Source organism: Sapajus apella, unplaced genomic scaffold, assembly GCF_009761245.1.
Source record: "Sapajus apella isolate SASKATOON/1434 unplaced genomic scaffold, GSC_monkey_1.0 scaffold2, whole genome shotgun sequence".
Classification (NCBI taxonomy): domain Eukaryota; kingdom Metazoa; phylum Chordata; class Mammalia; order Primates; family Cebidae; genus Sapajus; species Sapajus apella.
Genome location: NW_022436942.1, coordinates 61,736,495 through 61,752,409, shown reverse-complemented (window position 1 = coordinate 61,752,409; position 15,915 = coordinate 61,736,495). Strand labels below are relative to the sequence as shown.

At 39.6% G+C, this 15,915-nt stretch overlaps 1 long non-coding RNA gene across 1 annotated transcript; it reads right to left on the bottom strand.

Moving 5' to 3' along the window:
• Nucleotides 1–1,399: 1,399 nt before the first annotated feature.
• Nucleotides 1,400–13,988, bottom strand: LOC116557091. The gene is made up of 2 exons (XR_004271355.1): nucleotides 13,914–13,988; nucleotides 1,400–1,510 (listed from the first exon to the last, which is right to left on the bottom strand). It is a non-coding gene; the product is annotated as an uncharacterized LOC116557091 (long non-coding RNA).
• Nucleotides 13,989–15,915: the final 1,927 nt, after the last annotated feature.

Below are 15,915 nucleotides of genomic sequence, written 5' to 3'. Positions count from 1 at the left end.
TAGAAGAGCCTGAGATGAGGACTTGTTTGCAGGCGATATATTTTGGGAAGTAATTTCAAAGTGCAGGGAGGAGCACCCCATCCAAGGGTGTGTTATTATTAGCTGGTTACTGTTGAGGGCAATAGGAACACAATCCTGTTGGGAACTCTCTGAAGAGCTGTGCAGAATACACCTCAAAATAGTCTCCTGAGACATGAAAGAGGGGGACATTCTAAAAATCAGCTCCTATATCCCAGTGGTTGAGGGGTGCCCTATGGAATGTTATCTCCCTTTTCCTTCCAGGTGTGCACATGTGTCAGGATGACTGGCTGGGGCTGTGCTGGAAAGCTATGAGAGATGTGGGTGCCGTTGAGGCGCAAGGTCGTCAAATGGCTCCTGGGCACAGCTGGTGTTACAGAGAGGGCTGGGACAAAAAGCCCAGCTGTATTAGTCCATTTGCATGGTGCTAATAAAGACATACCCAAGACTGGGTAATTTGTAAGGGAAAGAGGTTTAATGGACTCACAGTTCCACATGGCTGGGGAGGCCTCACAGTCATGGTGGAAGATAAAGGAAGAGCAATCGATGCCTTACATGGTGGCAGGCAAGAAAGAGTGAGAGCCAAATGAAAGGGGAAACCCCTTACGTAAACATTGGATCTCGTGAGACTTATTCAGTACCACGAGAAAAGTATGAGGGAAACAGCCCTCATGATTCAGTTATCTCCATCTGGCCCTGCCCTTGACATTTGGGGATTATACAATTCAAGGTGAGATTTGGGTAAGGACACAGCCAAACTATATCACCAGCCAAGGAAACATGAGGTGCACGAAAGGTGCCAACCAGGAGACAAAGCACAACTGAGGGGAGACAGAATTAAGGATCAGGTCTGGTTACCCATTAATGTCTTTTGAGCACAACTCTGTGCCATTAAATAGACAGGCACATTTAAATTTTAGAGTTTATATGAGCAGACAGCAATTCATAAATCAGGCGGCACCAAACTACAGCTGGTGGGGGCTCCACTGAGGGAAAGAGAGGGAAAAAAACGTTTATAAGGTGTTAGTAGAAGCAAGACAAAGACAATATTTCATTGACTAAAGTGAAAGTTTTCTAGTTAGAGGTTAGTGGGTGGTTTCTCTTTTTAAAATTTTAATTAAATTTAATTTTAAGTTCCAGGATACATATGCAGGACATGCAGGTTTGTTACATAGGTAAACATGTGCCATGGTGGTTTGCTGCATCGATCAACCCATTGCCTAGGTATTAAGCCCCACAAGCATTAGCGATTGATTCTGATGCTCTCCCTCCCACCACTCTCCCATACAGGCCCAGGTGTATGTTGGTCCCCTCCCTGTGTCCATGTGTTCTCATTGTTCAGCTCCCACTTATAAGTGAGAACATGTGGTGTTTCATTCTCTGTTCCTGTGGTAGTTTGCTGAGGATAATGGCTTTAAGCCATGTCCATGCAAAAGATATGATCTAGCTCCTTTTTATGGCTGCATAGTATTCCATAGTGTATATGTACCACCTTTTCTTAGTCCAGTCTATCATTGATGGTCATTTGGATTGATTCCATGTCTTTGCTATTGTGAATCATGATGCAATGATTGGTTAAGTTTGTTTTGTTTTCCTAGGCTATGGCTATTCTACTCTATTTTCAGTTTCAGTTAGAAATCAGGGTGCTGGAACCATCTCAGCCTAATGGTACCTGAATTAATTATTTCCATAGTGCCATATGTTGTGTTAGCTGCTGACGCCGAAAAGTTTAATGTGGCACAGTGCATACCGTAGCCTACAATCTATAGCACATAGAGCATGATGGCATGGCAAAATAAAGGTGCTTACTGTCAAGGAGGGAGACAAGCACTGTAGTAAATGTCAGCATAAAAGCCTCTCACAACTTGGAAGGGAGTGATTGGAGTTTTGAGGGAAGGCTTCACAATGAAGGGAATAATTAATTTGAGTCTTGAAGTATGAATAGGAGTCCATCACACAGTAACAGGGAGGAAGTATTTTCGCAGGAGAGAGAGACAGATGAGTGTGTCTGGACTGGGCATGCCCATGAAATCTTCACAATTCCAGTTTTTTCTGTAATAGCTTCTAGCTCAGGCCATTATTTCAGTTAGGTTTTTGTTAGTTTTATTTTATTTTTTTATTTTTTTTTTTAATAAAAATAATAAAAAATAAAAAGTCAGACAGACAATCTGACTGTCGCCTGAGCTGGAGTGCAGTGACGTGATTGTAACTCACTGTAGCTGTGAATTCCTGGGCTTAAGTTATACCCCTGCCTCAATTTTAAAAAGATTTTGCTGTTGTTGTTAGGAGCAGAGGTCTTATTATGTTGCCCAGGCTAGTCTCACACTTCTAGCCTCAATCAAACCTCCCTCTTGAGCCTCTCAAAGTTCTGGGATTACAGGCATGAACCAATGCACTTGACCTTTTAAAAATTAATAATAAAAATATGTATTCTGGGAGGAGTGTATAAGTTACATTTATGTAAATAGAGGGAACACATAGGAGGTTTCACAGGCCAGTGCTGATGCTCTCAATACTCTGCCCCTAGAGTCCCAGTGGAGTGAAATTGCCCCATCACCCCTCTCTCCTAATCTCCTCACCTGGGACTACATGGGCCCTGGAGTTGTGGGTAGTTTGTTCCCTTATAAGGGAATACAGACACACCAGACATCATGGCTTTCCCTCTTTTGTGACCACCTATTCTGAGTCTTATGGGTCATTCATATTCACTGCTCACCCTCCGTGTTGGTCAAGTGGGACTTCTTTGTCACTTTGAGGAATGCCTGGGCCACTCCAGCATTTGCCTCTTCCCTATTTTCATCCAGACATCCCCCTGTGGTTCCCATCTGCTGCCACTACCAGAGTCCAGTGACCTTTGTCTTCCTCCCTCCTCTTTCTGTAAAATTGCTCTCAGGATGAGACCTCACAACTACCACTGCCATCTCAATGTGGGTTATTCAGATCCATGATCTTTCAACCTCATTCCTCATGGCTGGATTCTGGCATTTCCTGACTCCATTCATCTGTGGGCAGATATGTGTGATTGAAAGGAATTTGCGTCTGGAGGTGGATTGGAGAGGTATGTGGAAGGGTGAGGGTCTTCCTAGGACCATGAAAATTACATGGATAGGTAGCCTCTTACTCCATTAAAGCACAAGGCCATGTTCTTAGGTTTTTTAAATATATGGACCTGATATTTATTGTGTGCTTATTGTGGTCCACGTTTGTGCCCCCCATTTCTAAAACTGTCGTCACATTAACCAGATGAGAAGCACACCATTCTATTCTGTGGATGAGAAAACAGATCTAGAGGGGTAAATAATTTGTCCAATATTATATAATTTCTATGTGGCTGAACCTAAGGCTCCATTCCAGGCAGTAAAAACATATCTATTGAGATGAATTAAATTACTGTCTGCTTAGTACATGGTGCTAAGTATCTAGTACAGTAAACCTGGTGCTTTGGGACATAGCATGAAGTGTAGACTTTAAATCAACTTTCAACACATGACTAGTGTATTTGTCCATTTTCATACTGCCAGAAAGAACTGCTCGAGATTGGGTAATTTATAAAGGTAAAAGGTTTAATTGACTCACAGTTCTGCATGGCTGGCAAGGCCTCAGGAAACTTACAATCATGGCAGAAGGTGAAGAGAAAGCAAGGCACCTTCTTCACAAGGCAGCAGGAAGGAGAAGTGCCAAGTGAAAGGGGAAGAGCCCCTTATAAAACCATCAGATCTCATGAGAGCTCACTATCATGAGAACAGCATGAAGGAAAACAACCCCATGATTCAATCACCTCCACCTGGTTTCTCTCTTGACATGTGGGGATAATGGGAATTACAATTCAAGGTGAGATTTGGCTGGGGACACAAAGCCTAACCATATCAACTAAGGTACAGAGTCTGGATTTCAGAAGGGATTTAGGCTCAAATCCAGATTTTTATTTCTCAGTAGTTGTGTGATCTTGAGAACGTTATTTAAATAAGCCTCATGTTGCTAAGATGGGAAGTAGGTTGTAAAAGGAGTAATAAGAGATCAGGATGCCTGGAAGGGAGGATTTGGGTAGAAGAACTATGGATGAAAAAAGGCGTATTGGAATTCATAGAGGATTTTAGTAATTTGTGGCTGCTTGCCATCTTTGAACATTTCTCCATACATTGTGAAAATTTCTGACTTTATAAGTCCTTTTCAAAGTTGAGGGCAAAAACCTCATATCTCTGGACTCCCTTGCACCTAGGATGCAGGTATGTGGCTTAGTTCTACCGATTGTGACCACCCATGTAAGGCTTGATTCAGAGGATAAAAATGTCATCACATGTGGGAGTTGGCCTTACCTAAGGGAGAGTCAGCCTTCTGGGCATAGTGAGGGCAATGGTGTCCACTCATCTGGGGCATTGGCAGAGGAGTTTCTGGTGTCTAGTCCCAAGGAGGACTGATGCGATTGGTGGTGGTGGTGACATTTCACTAGAGAATCCAATGGGATGACTTGGTTTCCTGGCTAGATGGTTTCAGGTTCCGGCTTGTGGCCCTCTCAAAGATTCCATGAGCTGCCTGGCTTCTTTTAATACATTCCTATTCTGCTTAAACCAGAAAAAATATATTCTGTTATTTGCAACCAAAGACTCTGGCCATACATCAGTAGACTGTGGCAGGCCTGTGAGCCAACTGAAGTTCAAAGTAACTTCTATGTATCTTCTCATGATTCACAATTTCTCTAACTCTTATATTCTGATAAAAGAGTTTTAATCTCTGCTGGGCCTTCAGTGGCATTAAGATATTTCTACTGCTTTTCTAATATTGCTCATTTTTTTTTCACATTCTGATTCATGATGTTAAAAACAACCACAAAAATGGAGTTATAATCCATAAACATGCCAATAATTTACATAAGCCTTCAGAAAAAATTATTGAAAATATTTATTTTCTGCAATTTTTCTTTCAAATCTTAAAAATGTCCTCTGTGACTCTTTATAGTTTTATTTTTTTCCCTGGGCAGGGCCTTGCTAAAAGCCATCAATAAAAGCTAAATGCTGGAGATGGGAGGTTGATAACAGAAACATAAGAAACATACAATCCAGTTTGAGAAAAAAGACATTCTCATTAACCAATAATAATTTAAAATATAGCTCAATGCAATACATTTCCCAAAGGCCACCCTCTCTTGTACCACTGTAGTGTCGTTTACTCAAAAAGTATCAGAAAAGAAGTGTTAGTTCATCTAACTCTCCAACTACTCACCTAAAAAGGTCTAATTTAATTTGTGGCTCATCCATCAGATGGCTCCTGGGACTCTTTGAACTTCAGGTGGACTGATAACATTTCATGTTTGGCATCAGCAAAGGCATCCCGAAAGCCTCCTTCCCAGCCTGCTCAGTTCTATAGCCTTTACTACTTATCTACTGAAATCTCATGGGTAAATCATCCAGGCTGCAGACTGCATACTTCTTAGTCCATGGTGTGGTTTCTGCAGGGATGTTGACTCACAGATGGAACAGACAATGTGGACATGTAATTCCAATTAATTCCTATACTCATTGACTAGAGTCAGCAGAAAAAGCAATTTGTCTGCCTTCTCCAGTAAGTTCTCAAGTAGACAGGCTTGAAAGTATATGTGTTTACAAAAAAACAAAAACCAAAAAATACCTCTCCCACTGTGTTTTATCCTATCCAGCTGCTCCATCCCATTGGTCTGTCTTACCGTGTCACCAACCTGATTTTTTCCCAAAGTTCTTCCTTATGTTAACATGTTATCGCAGTGCAGAGAATAGTTGTAGTGTACAGCCTAGTTTGAGCAGACTTGTTTGACTCAAGTCCTGGTCTTTCTCGGTAGTCCCTTAATAGCTTTGAGGCAGGCTGTTTCCTTCCAGGATTTTGTTGTGCTATAGTCTGTTCCTATGTTCAAAACAATGCAAGAACCTGTGCTCTCTATTATGTCAGGTAGGTACCTATTTGCGTGATACCAATAAGTATGTTGTCTTACTGCTTTTGTCATTTATTTACCTTCCTATCATAAAGCCCTGTTTTTCTTTTTTTAATGTATATTTTATTGTATTTTAGGTTTTGGGGTACATGTGAAGAACATGCAAGATTGTTGCATAGGTACATATATGGCAATGTGGTTTGTTGCCTTCCTCCCCATCACTTATATCTGGCATTTCTCCCCATATTATCCCTCCCCAACTCTCCACCCCACGCTGTCCCTCCCCTAGTTCCTCCCCAAAGACCCCCAGTGTGTGATGCTCCCCTCCCTGTGTCCATGTGTTCTCATTGTTCAACACCCACCTATGAGTGAGAACATGTGATGTTTGATTTTCTGTTCTTGTGTCAGTTTGCTGAGAATGATGGTTTCCAGGTTCATCCATGTCCCTATAAAGGACATGAACTCATCGGTTTTTATGGCTGCATAGTATTCCATGGTGTACATGTGCCACATTTTCCCTGTCCAGTCTATCATCAGTGGGCATTTGGGTTGCTTCCACGTCTTTGCTCTTGTAAACAGTGCTGCAATGAACATTTGTGTGCGTGTGTCCTTATAATAGAACGATTTATAATCCTTTGGATATATACCCAGTAATAGGATTGCTGGGTCAAATGGAATTTCTATTTCTAGGTCCTTGAGAAATCGACACACTGTCTTCCACAATGGTTGAACTAATTTACATTCCCACCAACAGTGTAAAGGTGTTCCTATTTCTCCACATCCTTTCCAGCATCTGTTGTCTCCAGATTTTTTAATGATCACCATTCTAACTGGCATGAGATGGTGTCTCGATGTAGTTTTGATTTGCATTTCTCTAATGACCAGTGATAATGAGCATTTTTTCATATGTTCGTTGGCCTCATATATGTCTTCTTTTGTAAAGTGTCTGTTCATATCCTTTGCCCACTTTTGAATGGGCTTGTTTGTTTTTTTTCTTGTAAATCTGTTTTAGTTCTTTGTAGATTTTGGATATCAGCCCTTTGTCAGATGGGTAGATTGCAAAAACTTTTTCCCATTCTGTTGGTTGCCGGTTCACTCTAATGATTGTTTCTTTTGCTGTGCAGAAGCTGTGGAGTTTGATTAGGTCCCATTTGTCTGTTTTGGCTTTTGTTGTCAATGATTTTGGTGTTTTCATCATGTAGTCCTTGCCTATGCCTATATCCTGAATGATTTTGCCTAGGTTTTCTTCTAGGGTATTTATGGTGTTAGGTCTTATGTTTAAGACTTTAATCCATCTGGCATTAATTTAAGCCCTGTTTTTCTTCAGACATTTAAACATGTTTGATATGGTTTGGCTCTGTGTCTCCACCCAAATCTCATCTCAAATTGTAATCCCTGTATGTTAAGGGAGGGACCTGGTGGAAAGTGATTGGATCATGAGGGCTGTTTCTCCCATGCTGTTCTCATGATGGTGAGTGAGCTGTCATGAAATCTGATGGTTTTATAAGTGGTGGTTTCCCCTGCTTTTCTCTCTTCTGCCGCCATGTAAGATTTGCCTGCTTCCCCTTCACCCATGACTGTAAGTTTCCAGAGGCCTCTCTGGCCATGTGAAACTGTGAGTCAATTAAACAAATTATTTTCTTTATAAATTATGCAGTCACAGATATTTCTTTATAGCAGTGTGAGAACAGACTAGTATAATGTTTATAAAATGCTATTTAAACTTGAATGGGTATTGTATGGTCTATTTTGCTTTTCATCAGGTTTTCCTCCTAAGTTCTTTGTATATGGAATTTTTGTTTTTCTCTCTTTTTGGGAAAAATACTAATTTTTATAGAAGCACAGTCAAAATTGTCTTTTTCTGTTTGTTCATTTTAAGTCAAGATAAAAGCACCAAGTAATAGTGGCTTCTTTGAATGATTGGCTAGCCACAGGCTGATTATATTATATCCTTTAATTATGATGATAAATATTAAATAGCACATCAAGTTATTAATTTCTCATATTTGAAGTTCCCCTATTATGATTTTGTTGAAGTAATTTTAAAGAAGTGTATCCAATTTTTGTTAAACCAAACTTCCAAGTACTATCTATACTACACTGTATCTCTATAACCAAGCAAAAAGCTCAATCCAGCACATGCATATACTCTCATACAACTTTCTTACACATGACATTAGCTAGAGTACAAATAAAAGACATTATTTAGTCTTTCTCTAAGTGAAATCACCAGTGATTATCATTATCCATTATCAAATGGACATTAATAACCCTCTTTCTTTTTAAAAATAGATTATTATTCTATTATGCATAAACCATCATGTAAAATATTACATCTGATAGCTTGCTTTCTTGTTCCAGTGAAAAGTTTCTTTTTATTTAATGCAGTTTTGCACAGACAACTCAGCATACATTTGAAAGTAGGCAGTTTGAAAACATAATATTTGTAGTTCATTTTTCTGGAGCCACCCCTTCTATAGCAGTTAAAGGCCTTGATTTGCACTTCACTGATGAGAGGCCAGAGCACTGAGGGATTTAGCTTTTCAAGACTAGATTCAACTCCAATGTGCTGGAATGGAATACAAAGTACAGCTCTGCATTCATTATCACTTAATTATACAACTAGTTGGGTTTTCAAAGGAATTTTTCTCCCCCGAAGCAAAATCTGTGCCGGGTGCTTTTGTTTTCCTGAAATGACATTTTTATATTAAAAAAATTTTAAAGTCTTCCTGTTGCAAACTCAGAAACATTCTTATGTCACTTTCTTCCTAAGGATCTCCTGCTTTGATTTGAGAGCACAGGACACTATGCAAATTTTTTTCCTCAAGAAATTGTTCTTAAATGCAAAACAGCAACTATAATTTTTGCCTTTTAAATGATTAGCCGAAAAGGAAGATAATTCAACTCAGTTTGTGCTTCTCTGATTTTACATTTATTGCAAGTTTAAGAATAACTAACAAAGTCTGAGGACAATGAATCTTTACATTAATATAGGGGTTTTCAACCTCAACACTATTGATATTTGGGGCTGGATAATTCTTTGTTGTGCGGGCTGTCTTGTGCATTACAGGATGTTTAGCAGCGTCCCTGGCCTCCACCCATTAGATGCCAGTTGCACTCTCCCCACTTCCCACCCCGTACCAGTTGTGACAATCACAAAGCTCCCTGGACATTGCCAGTTATCTCAGGGTAAGGGTAGGGGGCAAAATGGTCTCTGATGGAGAATCGAGAACCACTATGGGGGACTAAACTAATAATTATTTGCATGCTATGGTCTTGAACTCCTCTATAGGCATATTTGGGAATCCAGTTGTTCATTTTAATTCGTATGGTAGACTTCTAATAACCAATTTGGATTTAGAGGCTTTTATACTATTTCTCTTATATATAATTATCTGGGGGCAAGAACCAAAGCTGAGAGATGTTGCCCCCAGATAATACCTAATAAACTATTTTTTTGTGCAACAGCTATAGTGTTCTTTTAAAAAGTCAGATAATATCTTTCCTCTGTTCAAAAGCCTCCAGTGGTGCCACTTTACTCAGAGTAAAAGCTGAAGTCTTTACGATGTCTACAAGGCCCTGCAGGATCTGACTTTTTCTCCCATACACCTTCCCCATGGTGCCCCAGCCACATTATTCTTGCTGTTCCTAGGCCCTACCCTGCACACTCGTACCCTGGAGCTTTTGCATTAGCTTTACCTTCTTCCAGGAACATGGGTCCCTCAGAGAGCTGCGCCCATTTTGCAGTTTCTTCCAGTTCCTGCTCAAATGCTGCCTTTTCAGGGCGGTCTCCGCTATCAACCCATCTGATGTGGTTTGGCTGTGTCCCCACCCAAATCTCATCTTGAATTGTAGTTCCCATAATCACCACATGTTGTAGGAGGGACCAGGTGGAGATAACTGAATCATAAGGGTAGTTTCCCCCATCCTGGTCTCTTGATAGTGAGTGAGTTCTCATGAGATCTGATGGTTTTATAAGGGGCTTCCCCCTTCACTGGGCTCTCATTCTTCTCCTTCCTGCTGCCATGTGAAGAAGGATGTGTTTGCTTCCATTTCCACCATGATTGTAAGTATCCTGAGGCTTCCCAGCCATGCTGAACTGTGAGTCAGTTAAATCTCTTTCCTTTATAAATTACCCAGTCTCAGTTATGTCTTTATTTGCAGCATGAGAATGAATTATTACACCATCCTTTACTCTCTATTCTCTTTATCCTTTTTATTTGCTTGTTACCAAAAAGCATAGCATATACTTGTTTATTTTACTTTTCCTCCATTGAAATGCATGCATCAGAAGGCAGATACTAGCTCTTATTAATGGCTGTGTCCTGGTGCTGGCACATTCATTTGCCCAGCATGTATTTGTTGCTCAACAAATACTAGTTGAAGGATTGAATAATTTTTCTGTTAAATAAATCTAGTTCAAGTGGGGTTTGATTCTCAGTCTTAATTTTCTCCTCCAATTGGAGTCCTCCAGATCCAGAGATAAACTATAACCTATCCTCAGAGAAAGGCCCCATTTTCTAGTATTAGAGTGAAAGCTTTTTCTTTTTTTTTTTTTTTTGGTTGAGGGGAAGGCTGATCATAAAGTTTGGTTTTATTAATCAGGAATTTTTCATTTGTAAGAGACAGAAAATCCCACTCAGATAGGCTTAAGCAAAGAGGGTAGTATTTGTTCACAGAGCTAAAATCTGGGGATATACCTGGCTTTAGACATGGCTGGACCAACTGTGAAATCATGTTCTTAAGAAGATTTTTCTTTTTTCTTAGCTCTGCTTCATTTCCTGTGGCTCCATTCTCTTTCTGTATTATGGCAAAAACGGCCAAATAGAGCTATAGTTTTCCTTCTACCAACAAATCCTACAGAGAGTTCTTTTTCCCTAGGGTTCCTGCAAACTTTCTGACTCTCTTTGGCCTGGCTTGGGTCACAGGTCCTTCTCTGAACCAGTTACAGTGCCAGCTCTGGAACATCTGCTTCTTTGGAGCCACAGGAACTGACACTGGAGGAGGAGCATTTCTCCAAGGGAATATCAGCAAGATTTTTTACCTGAAGGAGGAGCAGTGGAATGCTGGGCAGGCAGAGGAGGGGTGTCTACTATCTTCTCTTTTTTATTGAGACAGAGTCTCACTCCGTCGTCCAGGCTGGAGTGCAGTGGTGTGATCTCGGCTCACTGCAGCCTCTGCCTCCTGGATTCCAGCAATTCTCCTGCCTCAGCCTCCAGGGTAGCTGGGATTACAGGCACCTGCCACCATGCCTGGCTAATTCTTGTATTTTTAGTTGAGACAGGGTTTCACCATGTTGGCCAGGCTGGCCTGAATTCCTGACCTCAAGTGATCCACCCGCCTTGGCCTCCCAAAGAATTGAGATTATGGGCGTAAACCACCACATCCAGCCTACTATCTTCTTAAGAATCGATTTCTCCCTTAACCCCAACAACAGCAATCCTTAGGAATTCTCAAAATCTCACTGAAGGGCATGCAACATAAGTCATGTTTTCTTTGTACATTTTTGAGGTACATGTGATGTCTTATTACATGCATAGAGTGTGTAATGATTTATCAGGGTATTTAGGGTTTCTATCACATTGAGTAGTTATTTCTATGTGTCAGAAACATTTCAATGCTTTCTTCTAGCTATTTTGAAATACACAATACATTGTTACTAATTGTAGTCATCCTCCTCTGCTGTCCAACACAAGAACTTACTCCTTCTAACAATATATTTGTACCTATTAACCGATCTCTATTTATTTTCACACCCCAAACCCCCACACCCTTCTCAGCCTCTGCTAACTATCATGCTACTGTCCACCTCCATGAGATCAATGTTTTTAGCTCCCACATATGAGTGAGAACATGTGATAGTTGTCTTTCTGGACACATAGACCATTTTCTGTATTTCCTTAAGAGAAACCAAAATATCACTGTAAATGTAATGAGACAGTGAGAATTTAATTTACCAGAACTTCTCAGGAGAGTAGGACAGTGATAGGAATAAAAATATGCCTATTCTATTTAGGAAGGGACCAAGACTCCCAAGGAACAATCTCAAATATTAGCTTTCTTATTTCCCCAACTGCCATCTAAGGAGAGTGGATCAGATTACCTGCAGGGCTTCTGTTTTAGAGTCAATTAAAGCACATTTGAGTCAAGAGTGTGACTTCTAATACAGAGGAGTGAAGATAGGGTTGTCTCGCTTGTGTCCTTTTCTTACCATGCCTAATACTTCAAAAAAAAAAAAAAGTCAAAATTACATTTATATATTTAGGAATTTCATGTAAATTTAAATAAGTGTGAAAATTTTAAATATTTAAAGAATAGCAATTTGAAGAGGCATCAAATCACTATCTTATCAGAGATGTGCCATTATTAGTCAACTTGGAGGCCAGGGAGTATGTCTCTACCTGGGCCTGCTTCTACTTTACTTTTTCAAAATGCACTAACAAGCCAGAGGCTCTTTTGAGTAATTGGATGCATTTCTTTATGCTTCTAGAGAGTATAGAGTTAGAGGTTGGGAGGGAGAGGGGAGAAGGGGAGTTCAGCAAAGGAGTAGGCCACTTTGCATACCTTATGCCCCCAAGAGAAGATTAAAGAGTGTTTTTATAGTGCAAGAACATTTTTTATACCCCAATTTCATGTGAGTAGACACGTTATACATATGCATGTATTATATATAACATGTATTTTATGCTATAATTATAAATTATATAAATGTATACTATATATGTTATATTAAATATAAACGTAATTTTATCAAATATATAAAAAGTATATGATTTGTTTTGGTTCTCTTTTACTTGGACTTTCCAAATACCACTGGAATCTAATATAAAATCGTAAGACTAGCACTTTTTAAAAAATCACTTTATTGACGTATAATTACATACAAAATGCTGTGTGTATTTAATGCATACAACTTGGTGAGTTTGGAGAGACCAGCATCCTGGGTAAATGAAATTCTCTTCTCTTCTCCAAAGTGTTCCATCTTCTCTTCCATTTTTTCTTGGAGGTTTTAAAACACCAGAGCTTCACCTGCATGCCTCTTGAGAGTTCGAATGGTCAACCCTGTCCACTGGCTTCATGACAAGAGGCTGGAATAGGAGCCTCCCACAACTTCCCAATGTGGCCACACAATGTCTCCCACTGACTAATTTGGGAACGCTTGGCAAAGGCAGTCTCTTAGTAGATGATGGAGCTGGACCTGATGTGCATGGTCAGAATGAAAAAGAGGATTGCAGCATGTGCAACAGGGATTAAGGATGGGTGAAGAACCAAATTGCAGCCATTAAAGAAGGGGCTAAAGATCATCAATTTCCCATTGAAGTTTCATGTTCTCAGATATCTCTGATCTTGTCTCTCTCTAACCCACACCACAAAGGAAAAGAGCACAGTATGATAGATTCTGTAATTTTATCACTGAGTACAAATGAAATGATTGTTTTAGGGAGATTTAAAGAAACATATATCTCCATGGCAGAACTCCTTAGTTTCAGAATATCTAAGGGTCTAAGTCTGAAACAGGAATTAGAAACTTTCTTTTCACCTTCTTTATTTTTATTTTTTGCTTTTTTATTTCTATAAGTTTTTGGGGGAACAGGTGGTATTTCGTTACATGAGTAAGTTCTTTAGTGGTGATTTGTGAGATTTTGGTGCACACATCACCCAAGCAGTATACACTGAACCCAGTTTGTAGTCTTTTATCCCTCACCCCCTTCCACACTTTCCCCCAAGTCTCCAAAGTCCATTGTATCATTCTTATGCATTTGTATCCTATCATAACTGAGCTCCCAATTATGAGTGAGAACATTTGATTTTTTGTTTTCTATTCCTGAGTTACTTCACTTAGAGTAATAGTCTCCAGTCCCATCTAGGCTGCTGTGAATGCCATTAATTTGTTCCTTTTTAAGGCTAAGTAGCAGTCCATGGTGTGTGTGTGTATGTGTGTGTGTGTGTGTGTATATATATATATATATATATATATATATATATATCTCACAATTTCTTAATCTACTCATTGATTGATAGGGATTTGGGCTGGTTCCACATTTTTCCAATTGCAAATTATGGTCCTATAAACATGCATATACAAATACACAAATATATTTTTCGTATAGTGACTTCTTTTCCTCTGGGTAGATACACAGTAGTAGGATTGCTGGATCAAATGGTAGTTCTACTTTTAGTTCTTTAAGGATCTCCACACTGTTTTCCATAGTGGTTGTACTAGTTTACGTTCCCACCAGCAGTGTAGAAGTGTTCCCTTTTCACGGCATCCCTGCCAACATCTGTTATTTTTTTATTTTTTTGATTATGGCCATTCTTGCAGGAGTAGGATGGCATCGCACTATGGTTTTGGTTTGCATTTCTCTGATCATTAGTGATGTTAAGCAGATTTTCTCTTTTCTTCCCATGCATGTAATAACAATTTCTATGTTTGTTGGCCAGAATATATACAAATAGCCACATAGAAATGACCTCTGAAAGCTAGCTATTTTGTATTGCTCAAAATGGGAATTCAGAATAAGATGAGAGTTGGTCTAGGGTCAGCACAGCCATGCGCAGTACCTAGTACCTGCTCTCCTTAGAATCAATGGTAAGTTAATTTAAGCTTAAAAGTTTGCTTTATTTATGATTTTCTTTTCTTTGGCAGTATCATCTGTATTTTACCCAAGGATGCTTTTTTTGGTTGTTGTTTAAATGGCATTTCTGAGGCTGTCTGGAGGTGCTCATGCTTGGCTCAGGGGCTGAGACTTATTTTTTTTCCTTTGAAAATGGCAGATTTGGAGAACTTCCAGGAAATGATTCTTCTTGAGGCTCTCAATTGGGTAGTGATGAATTCAGTAGGAGCGAGACACTTGACATTCTTATACTTGTATTTTTTCCTAATGCGTCAGTAACAAATACTGCGTCTTTGAAGCACAAGGTGATTTAGGTTCAATACCTGCTGAATGGGACAGATGAGTAGGAGTATGAGGAAACCCTGGTGTGAAAAGATGACTCTACTCACAGAGCTGCTATACTGAACACTTTACAAGCGTTATTTCATTTTGGCATCAGATGAGCTAGGTTTGAATACCACCTCCATCACCTATTAGCTGCACACCTTGAGCAATGTCTCAGTTTGCCTCTTGTGTAAAACAGAGAAAATAGTAGTAGCTACCTCAAAGAGTTCTTGTGAGAGGTAGCAAAATGTTTACATGTAAAACACTTAAAATGCTTAGTACCTACCTGGATTATAAGCATTTATAAATAGCTATCATCATTAGTTCTTACAAGATTACAACCTTTTTACAGATGAAGAAACTGACATTTAGAAAGATCAAATAATTTGCACAGGATCACACAGTTGGCAAGTGACTGAGCCAGGACTTGAAACCAAGTGTTTCTGTCTCCTTTGCTTAGGTTATTGGCCATTCTATATTATGTGGCTCAAAAGAACTTGTAGGGTAGGACACAGATATTTATAAGTGACTGTAATTTCCAGCAAATAAATAAATAAATAATAAATAAACAAATGGAGCTAGGATAGATTATGTCTCGATGGGGAAATGGGGACATTAGAGAGGGGTGACATTTCTTCTTAGCCATAGTATGGACAATTGCGATACTGTCAGTCATATATTGACTGAATTGTGTTTCCAGTTATTGGTTATGGGTGTTCAAATTTGGCTTGGGACTTTTTTTCTGATTTAAATGTTAAATTTGAAAGCATACCGGCTGGGTGTGATGGCTCATGCCTGTAATCCTAGCACTTTGGGAGGCCAAGACAGGTGGATCACGAGGTTAGGAGTTCAAGACCAGCCTGGCCAACATGGTGAAACCCCATCTCTACTAAAAATACAAATATTAGCTGAGCATGGTGGCAGGTGCCTGTAATCTCAGCTACTTGGGAGGCTGAGGCAGAGAATTGCCTGAACACGGGAGGCAGAGGTTGCAGTGAGCTGAGATTGTGTCATTGCACTCCAGCATGGGCAACAGAGTAAGACTCTGTCTAAAAA